The sequence below is a fragment of the Carcharhinus amblyrhynchos genome, chromosome 8, assembly GCF_965287045.1.
Source record: "Carcharhinus amblyrhynchos chromosome 8, sCarAmb.v2.hapA, whole genome shotgun sequence".
Taxonomy (NCBI): domain Eukaryota; kingdom Metazoa; phylum Chordata; class Chondrichthyes; order Carcharhiniformes; family Carcharhinidae; genus Carcharhinus; species Carcharhinus amblyrhynchos.
This window is the reverse complement of record NC_137331.1, coordinates 6,983,422-6,995,588: the sequence shown is the minus strand read 5'-3', so window position 1 is coordinate 6,995,588 and position 12,167 is coordinate 6,983,422. Positions and strand designations below refer to the sequence as shown.

Sequence of the window (12,167 nt, the reverse complement as noted above, 5' to 3'; positions counted from 1 at the left end):
TGAGTCTGCACCGAACACAATCCCACCCAGGCCCTACCCCACATAGTGCCCTTCATAATTTCAGGACATCTCAAACCACTTTACAGTGAAGTGCATTTATTTTCAAGTGTAATCATTGGTCTGCAAAAAGATAAGATTATACAAAGAAGGATTATCCCCTACTAAAATGCAGTTTCTGTTCTAAGGCAAAAAAGTCTTATGTGGTTAGCACTGGATGAGTTCACACATAGCTCCCTGAGGCTGCAAACATTGCAGTCTAAATCTTTTTGTTGCTGGAGAGGCCATATCTCCAAATTTTGAGTGTTTTTCCTGCCAACTCTGTATGCCACCGTCAAGTGGCTCTTACTCAGCAACAACCTGTTCACCAATACTCAGTTTGGGTTCTGATGGGGCCACTAACCGCTACACCTCATCACAGGCATAGAACAAAAATGGACAAAAAAGATGAATTCAAGAACTAAGTGTGATTGTCCTGAATATCAAGGCAGCATTTGACCAAGTGCAACCTCAAGAAAAATCAAAATGAATGGGAATCAGAGTAAAAAAATCTTCACCAGATTGTATCATACATGACACAAAGGAATATAGCCGTGGTTGTTGGAAGCCAATCATCTCAGCTCTAGGACATCACTACACTTCTTAAAGACAGGCTCTTAAAGTAATACCCGTGGCCCATCACCTTCAAGGACTTCCCCCCCAACATGAGGTCAGGAGTATGGATGTTCACTACTGATTGCAGGGTAAATGGTACAATTCACAACTCCTCAGATACGGAAGCATTCCATGCTTGAATGCAGCAAGACAACATTCAGACTTGGGCTGATCTGCTGTTCAGTGACACTTGATTCATACAAGCACAATGACCATTTCCAAGAGAATAGAATGTAACAATTCCCCCAGAATAATCCATTACATTACCAGTGCTAACTTGCCCAACGTTAATATCATGGGTGTGGCCTTTGACTAGAGACCTAACTCTAGTCAAAGGCCACTTTGACCATCCGTATAAATATGCAGCTTTAGCAATAGGTGAAAGACTGAGGAATGCTTTGCGTAACTCACTTCCTGACACCTCAAATCCTGTTCCCATCTACATGGCACAAGCCAAGAATATGACGGAATACTTTCCTTTTACCAGAAAGCAGCTCTGGTGAAGGGAGACTTAAATGAGTTCAACACATCCAAGACAAAGCAAAGCAGTCTGTTTGATCGGCACTCCATCCTGCAACTCTGATATTCACTCCCTCAAACACAGTAGTGTGTGCATCAGCTACAAAATGCATTGCAGGAACGAGCTCTTTTGACAGCACTTTCCAAACCTGCAACTCTGCCAACTAGAAAGTCAAGGGCAATAGATGTGTGGAAGTACCACTACCTGCAGGTTTCCCTCCAAGATGCACACCAAGCTTATTTGGAACTCAATTACTTTTTCTCCATTGTCAATGGATCAAAATCCTGGGACTCCCTCCCTAACAACACTGTGGGTGTACCTACAGCAGGTCAAGAAGGTAGCTCACAAATTTCTTGGGGCATTCAGGGATGGACAGCAATACTCACTTCATATGAATGAATTAAAATAGAACTATTATCATAAGAATATTTTTAATTGTTTGTCTTATAAGAATAATCATATTTCATTCATTGTGACATCACGTCAACGTGAGAGAGCATTGCACGTTGCGTGACTATCTGATATTTGCTTCTGTCAGCCAGTAGCTGGAAAGGAGCCATTTCCCCATTTCTGATAGTTAGGCTGTGGCCCAGCGTCATCTCCTCTGAGATGGCTGGAAAACGACCTCTGGTTCTCTGTCTCCCCCCAACATCGTTCTGATAGAAGCCTATGAGTGACAGGAATAGCATGTGTTGAATGGATGGAAAACACTTGCTGATGAAGACTACAAGTGAGAGATAAGACATTGTATAAAGCTAAGGGCAAGTGTCAATTGTGGATGGATAGATGGGGACTTGAAGAAATGCACAGACAGAGAAGAGTAGGTGTATCTGTAAGGGACATATGTCTGAACAGTGATATGCTGAAGTATCCTTGAGAAGCCTGAATAAGGGGGTTGGAGTGATGCACACCGAGATATCAGGATGTACTGAATATGTTCCTATGATCACCTTTCCTGATCTGTTTATGTCATTAAACTACTTTCAGTATTGAATTCTTGAGCGTGGCATCAAATTCCGGCTGCTGACTTCATGGAAAGCCTCCAGCCAATCTGATTATGCTTTACCTGCAGACGTCTTCCTCTCATCATGAAGAATATCTACCCATGGGCCTTTCAGCCATGAGCAGCACATCTAAGGAGATGTCATTAAAATGAGGTGCAGGTTTTGAGCATATGGGCTTTATTGTGCCTATTCCTTCTGCTGTGCTCTCAGTTCCAAAGTTCATTAAGTTGCATGCTTGCAGTATCCCTTTAAAAACCTCATGAATAGTAATAATGCCCAATAACACGCACTGGTCAGGAAACCCAGCAATGATACAGAAATGCAGCGGCTGACATTGCTCTTATTTCCAGATTTCCAGCAAGCTGTCAGGATGTTTCTGACCCCATCCCTCACTCAAATACGTTGCAAGATAAAATCCAGCTGATGGATGCAGTAAGTTATGCTAGAGAATACAAGTGAAAATTTCTTATTGAATGCAACACAGAAATTCTCATTACACAGTGTATGTCATAGATGTCTATAATGTGACAGGTAGAAAAAGTACACACACAAAATTTAAAATATAAAATCTGACGCTATTTACAGAAAGTGGAATCAGAGGTGATGCTGCTTTATAATAATGCTGGTGTTAGACCATGCAGCACATTACACCAAGGCTAACTAATGGTGACATGACAAAAATTCTGTTCTTACAACATGATATTTTGACATTCTTAAAAAGTTTGAAGACTCAATTCTATAATTTGATTTGATTTATTATTGTCACATGTATTAGTATACAGTGAAAAGTATTGTTTGTTGCATGTTATACAAACAAACCTTCATAGAGAAGGTAACAAGAGTGCAGAATGTAATGTTGCAGTCATTGCTAGGATGTAGAGAAAGATCAACTTAATGCCAAATAGGTCCATTCAAAAGTCTGATGGCAGTAGGGAAGAAGCTGTTCTTGACAATTGGTATGTGACTTCAGATTTTCCCAATGGAAGAAGGTGCAAGAGAGAATGTTCAGTGTGCGAGGGGTCCTTGATTATGCTGAGGCAACAGGAAGCGCAGACAGAATCAGAGTCAGAGTCAGTCAATGGATAGGAGGCTAGTTTGCGTGATGGATTGGACTACATTCATGACCCAATATTCAATGAAAACTATAAATAAATTGCCTTTTCTTAAATATATGTGGTCTATGAATTTGATTTTTTATCTTTTACTTTAAAGTTGAAAATCTACAGTTAAGAAGTATGTAACTTGGGACAAGCAACATGTCTTTAACAGTACAGGAGAGTGGTATTTTGCAGTACAGAGAGCAATGTTGGGCATTTGTAGTGTTGGGAAAATTGTCCCGGGATAAGTCCCAAAATTTGGCATTAACTGTGAAATTTGTGGTCAGGTGTCTCTGTGGAGGGGAAGCTAGAGCTTCACGGAATGTGGGAAGGATGTCATGGATTTCTCAGTTTGCCAATTGCGAGAACAGATATAACAACATGAGTTTGAATGTTTCCAAGAGAAAAATGCACCAGCAAACTCAGTGTTCCTGGACATGCCTCACCTCATCAGTTAGCACTAATGAGATTGTTTACCATATTATCAGATTTTAAAATGGACCTACCTTGCATTAAGATGATCTTTGCCAACATCCTAGTTATGACTGTAACACTAAATTATGCACTCTCTCGTTTCCTTCTCGCAGTATACTCAGTCTGTCTAGCGCGCAGGAAACAATACTTTTCATTCTATGTTAATACATACGACAATAAATCAAATCAAATTAACCAGAGATGTTGAGTTCCCTCTTGATGCTAGCATTGTGGAGGATGGAATATAATTGAGACTGTTTTGTTGCTGCTGGCTGAATGGCAAGGGATTGAATCATAAATAATATCCCTTGACCAAACAATGACATACAAAAAACATCTGAGCAAGATAATAGCAAAGATCAAAACACAAAATCACCTTCTCAGCAAACTTTCTGACTCCTCATGGGATGCAGATTTTGAAACCTTAAGGGTCTTAACATTGTCTACTCCACTGCAGAGTATTGCGCACCAGTATGGTACAATTCATCTTACAACAGTCTTGCAGAAATCCAGTTCAACACAACAATGCATTTTATCTCAGGTACCTTATCTACTCAACTCTCCTGGCTCCCAGTCCTGAGTAACATCCCACCATCACACAAAAGGAGGGAGATTACAAGAAGAAAGCTCCTGGAGAAGGTTTACATCAACCCAAGCCTGTTGTTGCACAAGGATCTAACCAGTCTACCTGCTGCTTGCCTCTCATCAGGCTAGCTTATATGGCTAAGTCCACCATGCAAAGGAATAATAACAGAAGTCCTCCGGAAGCAAGAGATCCAACGGCAGCAGGAATAGAATGAACACACCGCTATTAAAAACCACCTCCTCATTGCAGATCCCACAGCCTGTCCACCCAGCTTCAATCTGCCGTGGCTACACTGGGTAGTCCTCAAATGTTTCCGCATTGGCCATGGCCTTTGTGCAGCAAATCAGCATAAGCTGGGCCTTGCAGGGAACTCGGGCTGCAGATGTGGTGCACCCCGATAAATGACTCATCATTGAAGACTGCCCTCTTGCAAAATACAGCAAAGAGCTGTGAGCTCCATTTAGTCACTGTGAAAGCTATTGCCTGTACAAGCGAACTAAAATAATGAACAGTTGTTGGCAAGCAAAGTCTATCTTTCAAATTACTTGCAGTTTATCAAGTTTAAAGAAAATTTATGCACCTGAAGTAAAACAACCCTTCAAAACCTCCTATCTTGATTCAATTTTTAGATTTTCACAACTTCATTCAATGACTTTAAAACTCTGAGTTCATTTGACATATTTCCTGGATTAAGAGGCAAAACTTTTTATGGAAATGAATCAATGATTTCGAATTCAAATTGAAAAAAAGTTAGCACAATTATTAAAGTCTGTGATAACTGAAGGGGATCTTGTCTCAGTAATGGTGACCATGATACCATTGCCCAGCATCATGAAAACCCCATTTGGCCCTTTAGAGAAGGAAATTTACTGTCCTTAGCTGCCCTGCAGACCCCACAGCTGCTTGACTCCGGGACTGAAACTGGATGTATCACTGTCATCAGCCCATGCACCAAAAACAACAATGGCATTCCCTGCCCTATCGACTCTGAAAAGTCTTCCTTACCAACATTCTGTGCCAAAACTGGGAGAGCTGTCCCACAGAGCAGTCAAGCAACTCATGGAATCATACCTAACAGAAAATTAGGTATAACGCCAGCTCTGACAAAAGGCCACCCAGACTTGAAACATTAGCTGTATTCTCTCTCCACAGAGGCTATCAGACCTGAGTTTCTCCAGCATTTACTGCTTTTGTTTCAGATTCCAGCATCCACAGTATTTTGCCGTTACCACTATCTCCATTCCTGGATATGTCCTATCCCACTGATAGATGGTGGCACAGTGGTATATAATCAGGAGACAGTTACTCTGGGATTCCATAACAATGACTTCAGGGCTCATGAAGTCCACCCTGCAGCCTCCCCCTACCTTGTCCCCCTTGTCCAGATAATAAATCGATATTCTTCAATGTTGAGCACCACTTGGAAGCAGCAGCGAAGATGGTAAGGGCACAGAATGTACTCGGATGTACTCAGCAAAAGTGGCTTGGTACTGACGAAACCAAGTCCCACAAGGACATAGCTGCTTGACTGGGTGTGCAGCAGTGGTGAGGGAGCCAACAAAATAAAGCTGCATTTGCAGCCATCATCCTCACCCGTCTACCTGTTGCAGATAGATTTGTCCATGACAGTATTGGTGGGAGTGACACTGCACTCTCCTTGTGGAGACAAAGTCCTGTCTTCACAATGAGGTTATTCTCAATCACGTTGTGTGGCACCGTTCTAAATGTGACAGATTCCGAATAGATCTTGGATTGGGTAACCATGAGGCACTGTGGATCATCAGCAGAACTGTGTTCAACCACAATCTGTAACCTCCTGGCCCAACTTATTCCCTACCATACTATCATTAGAGTCATTCCTGATTCCAAGGACACCGCAGGAGGGCATACCAGGGATGACATCAGGCACACCTAAAAATGAGGTATCAACCTGGTGAAGCTACAACACAAGACTACATGTTTGCCTAATGGCATAAGCAGCATGCAACAGACCAAGCTAAACAAAACTGCAACCAATGCATCAGATGTAAATTCTGCAGCCCTACTTCATGCAGTTGTGAGCTGGACAATAAAACAGCTAACAGGAGGAGGCGGCACTCTTCAAATATCCCTATGCCCAATGATGGGAGAGCCCAGAACATCAATGCAAAAGGCAAGGCTGAAGCACTGCAACCATTTTCAGCCAGAAGTGTCAAGTGGATGATCCAACTTGGCCTCTTCCTGAGGTCCATAACATCACAGATACCAGTTTTCAGCCAATTCAATTCATTCCACGCATCAAGAAACAGTTGAAAACACTGGATACTGCAACAGCTATGGGGTCTGACAAAACTGTGACAATAGCACTGAAGATTTGTGCTCCAAGCTGTTCCAGCACAGCTATAACACTGGCACCTGGGTAAGAATTTAGAAAATTGTCCTGTTCATAAAAACAGCACTCAAATCCAACCCCGCCAATTACTATCCCATTAGTCTACTCTCAGATCATCAGCTAAGTGATGGAAGGTGTTGCTGACACTGCCATCAAGTGGCACTTACCCAGCAGTAATCTGCTCACTGACAATTGGTTTTGATTCCACCCAAGTCACTCAGCTCCTGACCTCTTAACAGCCTTGACTCAAACAAAAACAAAAGAGCTGAACTCAACACATGAAGCGAGAGTGACTACCCTTGACATTAAGGTAGCATTTGACCGAGTGTGGCATCAAAGAGCCCTAGCAAAACTGTAGTCAATGGGAACTGGAAGGGAAAATTATTCACTGGTGAGAATCATACCTGACACAAATGAAGATGGCTGTAGCTGTTGGAAGTTAAATATCGCAGTCCCAGGACATTGCTGCAGGAGATCCTCAGGATAGTGTTCTACGCTGCTTCATCAATGGCCTTCCCTCCACCAATCAGACCAGAAGTGCAAATGTTCATTGATGATTGCCCAATTTTCAACATGATTTACAAATCCTCAGATACTGAAAAAGTCAGTGCCCATTTGCAGCAATACCAGAATAAGATTCAGGTTTGTGTTGGTAAGTTACAAGTTACATTCATGCCAGACAAATGCCAGGCAATGACCATCTCCAAAAAGAATGAATCTAATCATTTCTCTTTGACATTCAATGATATTACCATCGTTGAATTCCCTACTATCACCATGATGAGACCACCATTGACCATAAACCAAACTAGACCATTCACATAAATACTGTGGTTACAAGAGCAGTTGACAAGCTTGGAATTCCATGGTGAGTAACTCACATCCCAACACCCAAAAGCCTGACTAGCAGCACGAGTCAGAAATGAGGGTGGAATACATCCCATTCACCAGGATGAGTGCAACTACAACAAAAGTCAAGAAGCTCGATACCATCCAGGATAAAGCATCCTGCTTGATTGGCATCCACCACCTTAAACATTCTTGCCCTCCACCACTGACAGTGGAAGTGGTGTGCATCATCCATATGATGCACTGCAGTAACTCACCAAGGCTTGCTCAACAACATTTTCAAAGCACTCGACTTCTACCATCCAGTTCCCCTCCAAGTCACTCATCATCCTGACTTGAAACTACATCACAGCTCCTTCACTGTGGTTGGGTCAAAGTCCTGGAACTTCCTTCCTAACTGCACTGTGGGTGTACCCACATCAAACAGACAGCAGCAGTTCAAGGAAACAGCTCACCAGCATCTTCTCAAGAGCGCTTAAGCCTGACCTATTTGCCAGCGTCAACATCTTGAGGAAGAATTTTTTAAACTCTCTCAACATTTAAATAAAATCTCAAACAGGCTTTATTTGAAAAATCTTTGCAGTCTTTGATACAAGCTTTCAAAGTGACTAAACAGATAAAATAGCAAGTTGAAGGAAAACAACTTGTTTTAAATGTCACTACACATAAATCACACTGTAGGACTCTCAACAGCTCTGGACAAAAATAAAAGTCAAAGACCAGGCTAATGTCCTGGCTCTGATATGCCATTTTAAAACAAGCCTCTTTGTTCTTAATCTATGTTCTGTCTCATTCCATCATAATTGTAAACACCTATCAAATCAAATCAGCCTTTCATTTCCTCGGTTCTGGCAAAAATTACCCCAAGCTCTGAAGTAATTGAATGGGCTTATGGGAGTTTATTAAATAAAAGGAAGCAGCTTTTTAATAAAATGTGCTTTTGCCAGGATGCATTCAGTAAATAAAGGAAAGAAATAGAAAAGGTTTCAGGCAGCCTCCATTGCCGAAGAGGAAATGAAAACAGGGCTACGTTAAAACGTATTATTAAAGTGGATGCTAAACAGTTTTCTAAAATGCACTAAATAGTAGGAAATGTTATAGAGGTGACCCAAAATGTACTTAATATGAAACTGAAAAGAACTGGTACAATAATTATGAAGCAAGCAACAAGCTCTGGATATTTAACAGGGAGAGACTGAGAGCAAACCACAAACTATGAAGTTTAGTTAATGAAAAAAATAGTTTGAGAAAAGGAGCAGTGGCAAAAGGAAGAAGAAAGACGGCACATTTCAAGTTAAAGAACGTAATAACACAGAAATGGGTCCAAGGCCTGATTTCTGGCAAAATTTTAACCTGAAAGTGTGCAAGGGGGCACAGCAACAGTTCATGGACTAATTCTCGGCAATAAATCAGTATCAGGTGAGGCAGTGGAACATTGGAATGGCTCCAACGGGTGGAATTATTTTTATATGATATATAATGAGAATCCAATACTCCGTGTTCTACGCAACAGTAGAAAGTAGACAATGTTTCTTTGTCATAACCTATTACATTTGAAAAAATACAACCAAGGTACTACTCCACAGAACCTCTTGCACATAACTGAATAAGATGAAAAAAAATTTTGCAAGGAACTTCATACTCTTTCAAAATTATTTTCAACTAAAGGAACAGAAACAACATTTTAAATGACAGCTTCAACCACAGACTACTAATTTAGTATGCTGAGGGATTCAAAATTAGGTTTTAATCAGGAATAAGCTATTCTTACTGGTTTGTAAATTGGTAAGAGAAGAGCATGTATTTAAGATTATCACCAGAAAAGCAAGGAGATTCAAGGAGAATTCTTTTTGGAAAGATGTAGCAACCAAAACAAGTGGAGAAACGAAAACCTAAATAGCTCTTAAAAAGAGAAAGGGATATATATTTGAAAAATCCAGAACAGAGGAATGGAACGAAGTACAGCGTTCTTTCTCAGAGTCAGTACATACATGATGGGCTAAAATAGCCTCCTCCTCACTGATTGAGTTTTCAGCTGAGAGTAAATCTGAAGCAATCGATACCACAGCATGAGAACGAGCAAAGGCAAGAGGTGTCGATACGAAAAGCGGAAAAGAGAGAACAAAAGAATCAATGATTGGACATCGCAAGACAGTTAAACACAGAAGCAGAGTAGAGATTTGTAGGAGTTTGAACTCTAGAGCACGTGGTGCACAGAGGGAGTGCAAACCTCAGAAAGGGACATGAAGGAAACCCACAGTACACCATCATTCTTGACAAAGACTTCCCCAGAATCCCTACAGTGCAACAGGACATTCCGCTCATTGAGTTTGCACCAATTCTCCAAAACAGCATTTAACCCAGGCCCATCTCACTCACCCACCCACCCCCATCCCTGTAACCCCACACATTTACAGGGTGAATGACTAATTCACCAAACCTGCACATCTTGGGACTGTGGGAAAAAACTGGGGGACCTGGAGGAAACCTACGCAGACAGGGGGAGAACATACAAACTCCACACTGTCATCAAAGGCTAGAACTGAACCTGGTGCTGCAAGGCAGCAGCGCTAACCACTCTGCTATTGTGCCGCCCAAAGACTTCAAGACTTGGAACTTCAACAGTCTCAGTCCTGTTCTCTGCAGCTCCCTCCCTAAACTACAGACTAATGTTTCATCTCTCTTGGCCTGTAAAAGTCTATGTTTTAAATGAACGCCCAAGAATTTTTCAACCACAGTTTGGAATCTATTTCTCTTCTTCAGATATTTTCAAAGCTAGATAAAATGAAGTAATAGTAATCCGATCAGTCATATGTCACGAGTACACGCCTAGCTTTGAAAACAAAGATCAGGAAAAACAAATATTTTTCGTGTTCTTCTTTGCAGGCAATTACTATGACTGGATCGACACTGAGAAATAGCTTACTAAGTGGGATTTCCAACAATTCTATCAAACTCAAGAAAACAGAGAAAAAAATCAAAGTAACTCGTGAGCAGTTCACACAACAGTCTGACTGCAAAGCCGCTTTCAAAACCACAGCTAGTAGAGCTCAACCACAGCCTGTGACCACAGCTGTCAAGGCCACTCACACAGAGATAACAAAGAACGTGCTGCCTATACAAAATAAGCAAGACTGGGAGGAACGCACTAAGAATCTACTTCATATCTGTTATTCTTTTAAAATGGTTAAGTAAAAGGAGGAAACAGCAGCTGCCACCTGTTTTCTTTGCCTAATGATAATTAGCTCAACAGGCTTTGCTGATCTGTTTTAAGGTAAAGACGAAACACTGCAATAAAACATATCACTCAAACTGATCCCATCTGATGAGTTGGAAATTAAAGAACCTTACAGAATTACGTATATAAATGATTGTGTGCTTGACGCCAAAACTAAAACAGTTACAAGAGCGGGAGCATGAGAACAGTTCAGAGTTACTTAGATGTATCTGAAGATGGGTTCAGAAGGTTAAAGAAAAGAGATAGCTTATAAAACAAGACTTCTAAGCTGAGAAAGCATTAACAGCAAGACCTTAACTTTCAGAAATTGAGCCAAAAACATGGGAAAATATTTATATGTATCACTTGCATGCAAGAGTTCAGCTTCCCAGAGAAAATGGAAACATCAATTAGAACCAGCTCCAGTCCAGATATAATAGATGTGTATGAGAGGAAAGATGAGAGTCAAACGACACAGGAGGGAACTTGTATCACGTCTACAGAAAGAAATTTATCACTATAACATCCCATTGTTGAACATGAGTGAACAAAACCTCAAATTTGAGGTTTTCTGTTATCTTCTTTTAAATATTGCTTGGAATCCATTTTGCCTCTTTGCGGTGTTTATTTAAGGTGATGGATACTAGAAGGTGAATCCTTTATTGAAGGCATTACTCAGACTGGTTTATTAGTTGAGTAGGGTGGAAAGATAAATTCATCTTGTAAAATTAAATGCCTCAAATATTATCCTTATGATATAAAAATTTAGGCAGATAATGAGAGCTCCAGATTGAGCAAGAAGCTACAGTTCTGAGGGAGGCCAGGCTGATTGAAAAGAACAGCATTGTATAGGATCAATCATTTATTTTGTTACAGCTACGAGCTAATCAGCAATACACCATAGTAGACTTTAAACATGCCAGATTAATTAAGTAAAGCTATTAACTTGTCAGCTATGCAACAAATCCAACTGTATATTAACCCTGCCAACTTGTGTTGTTCTTGCACATTGAACATAATGTTAATTTGAACAAAGTGAAGTTCAGCTGAAGCTATTAAAGTACACTTGAACTTCCCCTATTTTCATTGGGCAAGTAATTCTGTATGGTTAGTAAAATACACTCAAGTATCTGGAGCATACTTTTGACAATCCTAAGGTTATGTTAATTGTGTCACCAGAAATGTGTTAATTATAAAATGTTGGCTCATGAGTTTGTTCCATTTTGTTTCTGGGACAAAGTGAGTTCCACAATTCCATTCTGCAACATATTTATTCGTGCAATAGTACACTGTCTCTTCTGCAAGATGGTTGGTTGACAAGTTAATATAATTTGGATCAGTTCGATTTAAAGCTAAATTTTAGGCACCTCATAAGCCTTACAGGGCAATAAATTTTCA

At 40.7% G+C, this 12,167-nt stretch overlaps 1 protein-coding gene across 1 annotated transcript in view; it reads right to left on the bottom strand.

The window, feature by feature from the left end:
* The window catches only part of reck (reversion-inducing-cysteine-rich protein with kazal motifs), a 146,201-nt gene that overhangs the window by 117,519 nt on the left and 16,515 nt on the right, over positions 1–12,167 (bottom strand). The gene's annotated exons all lie outside the window — the stretch shown is intronic.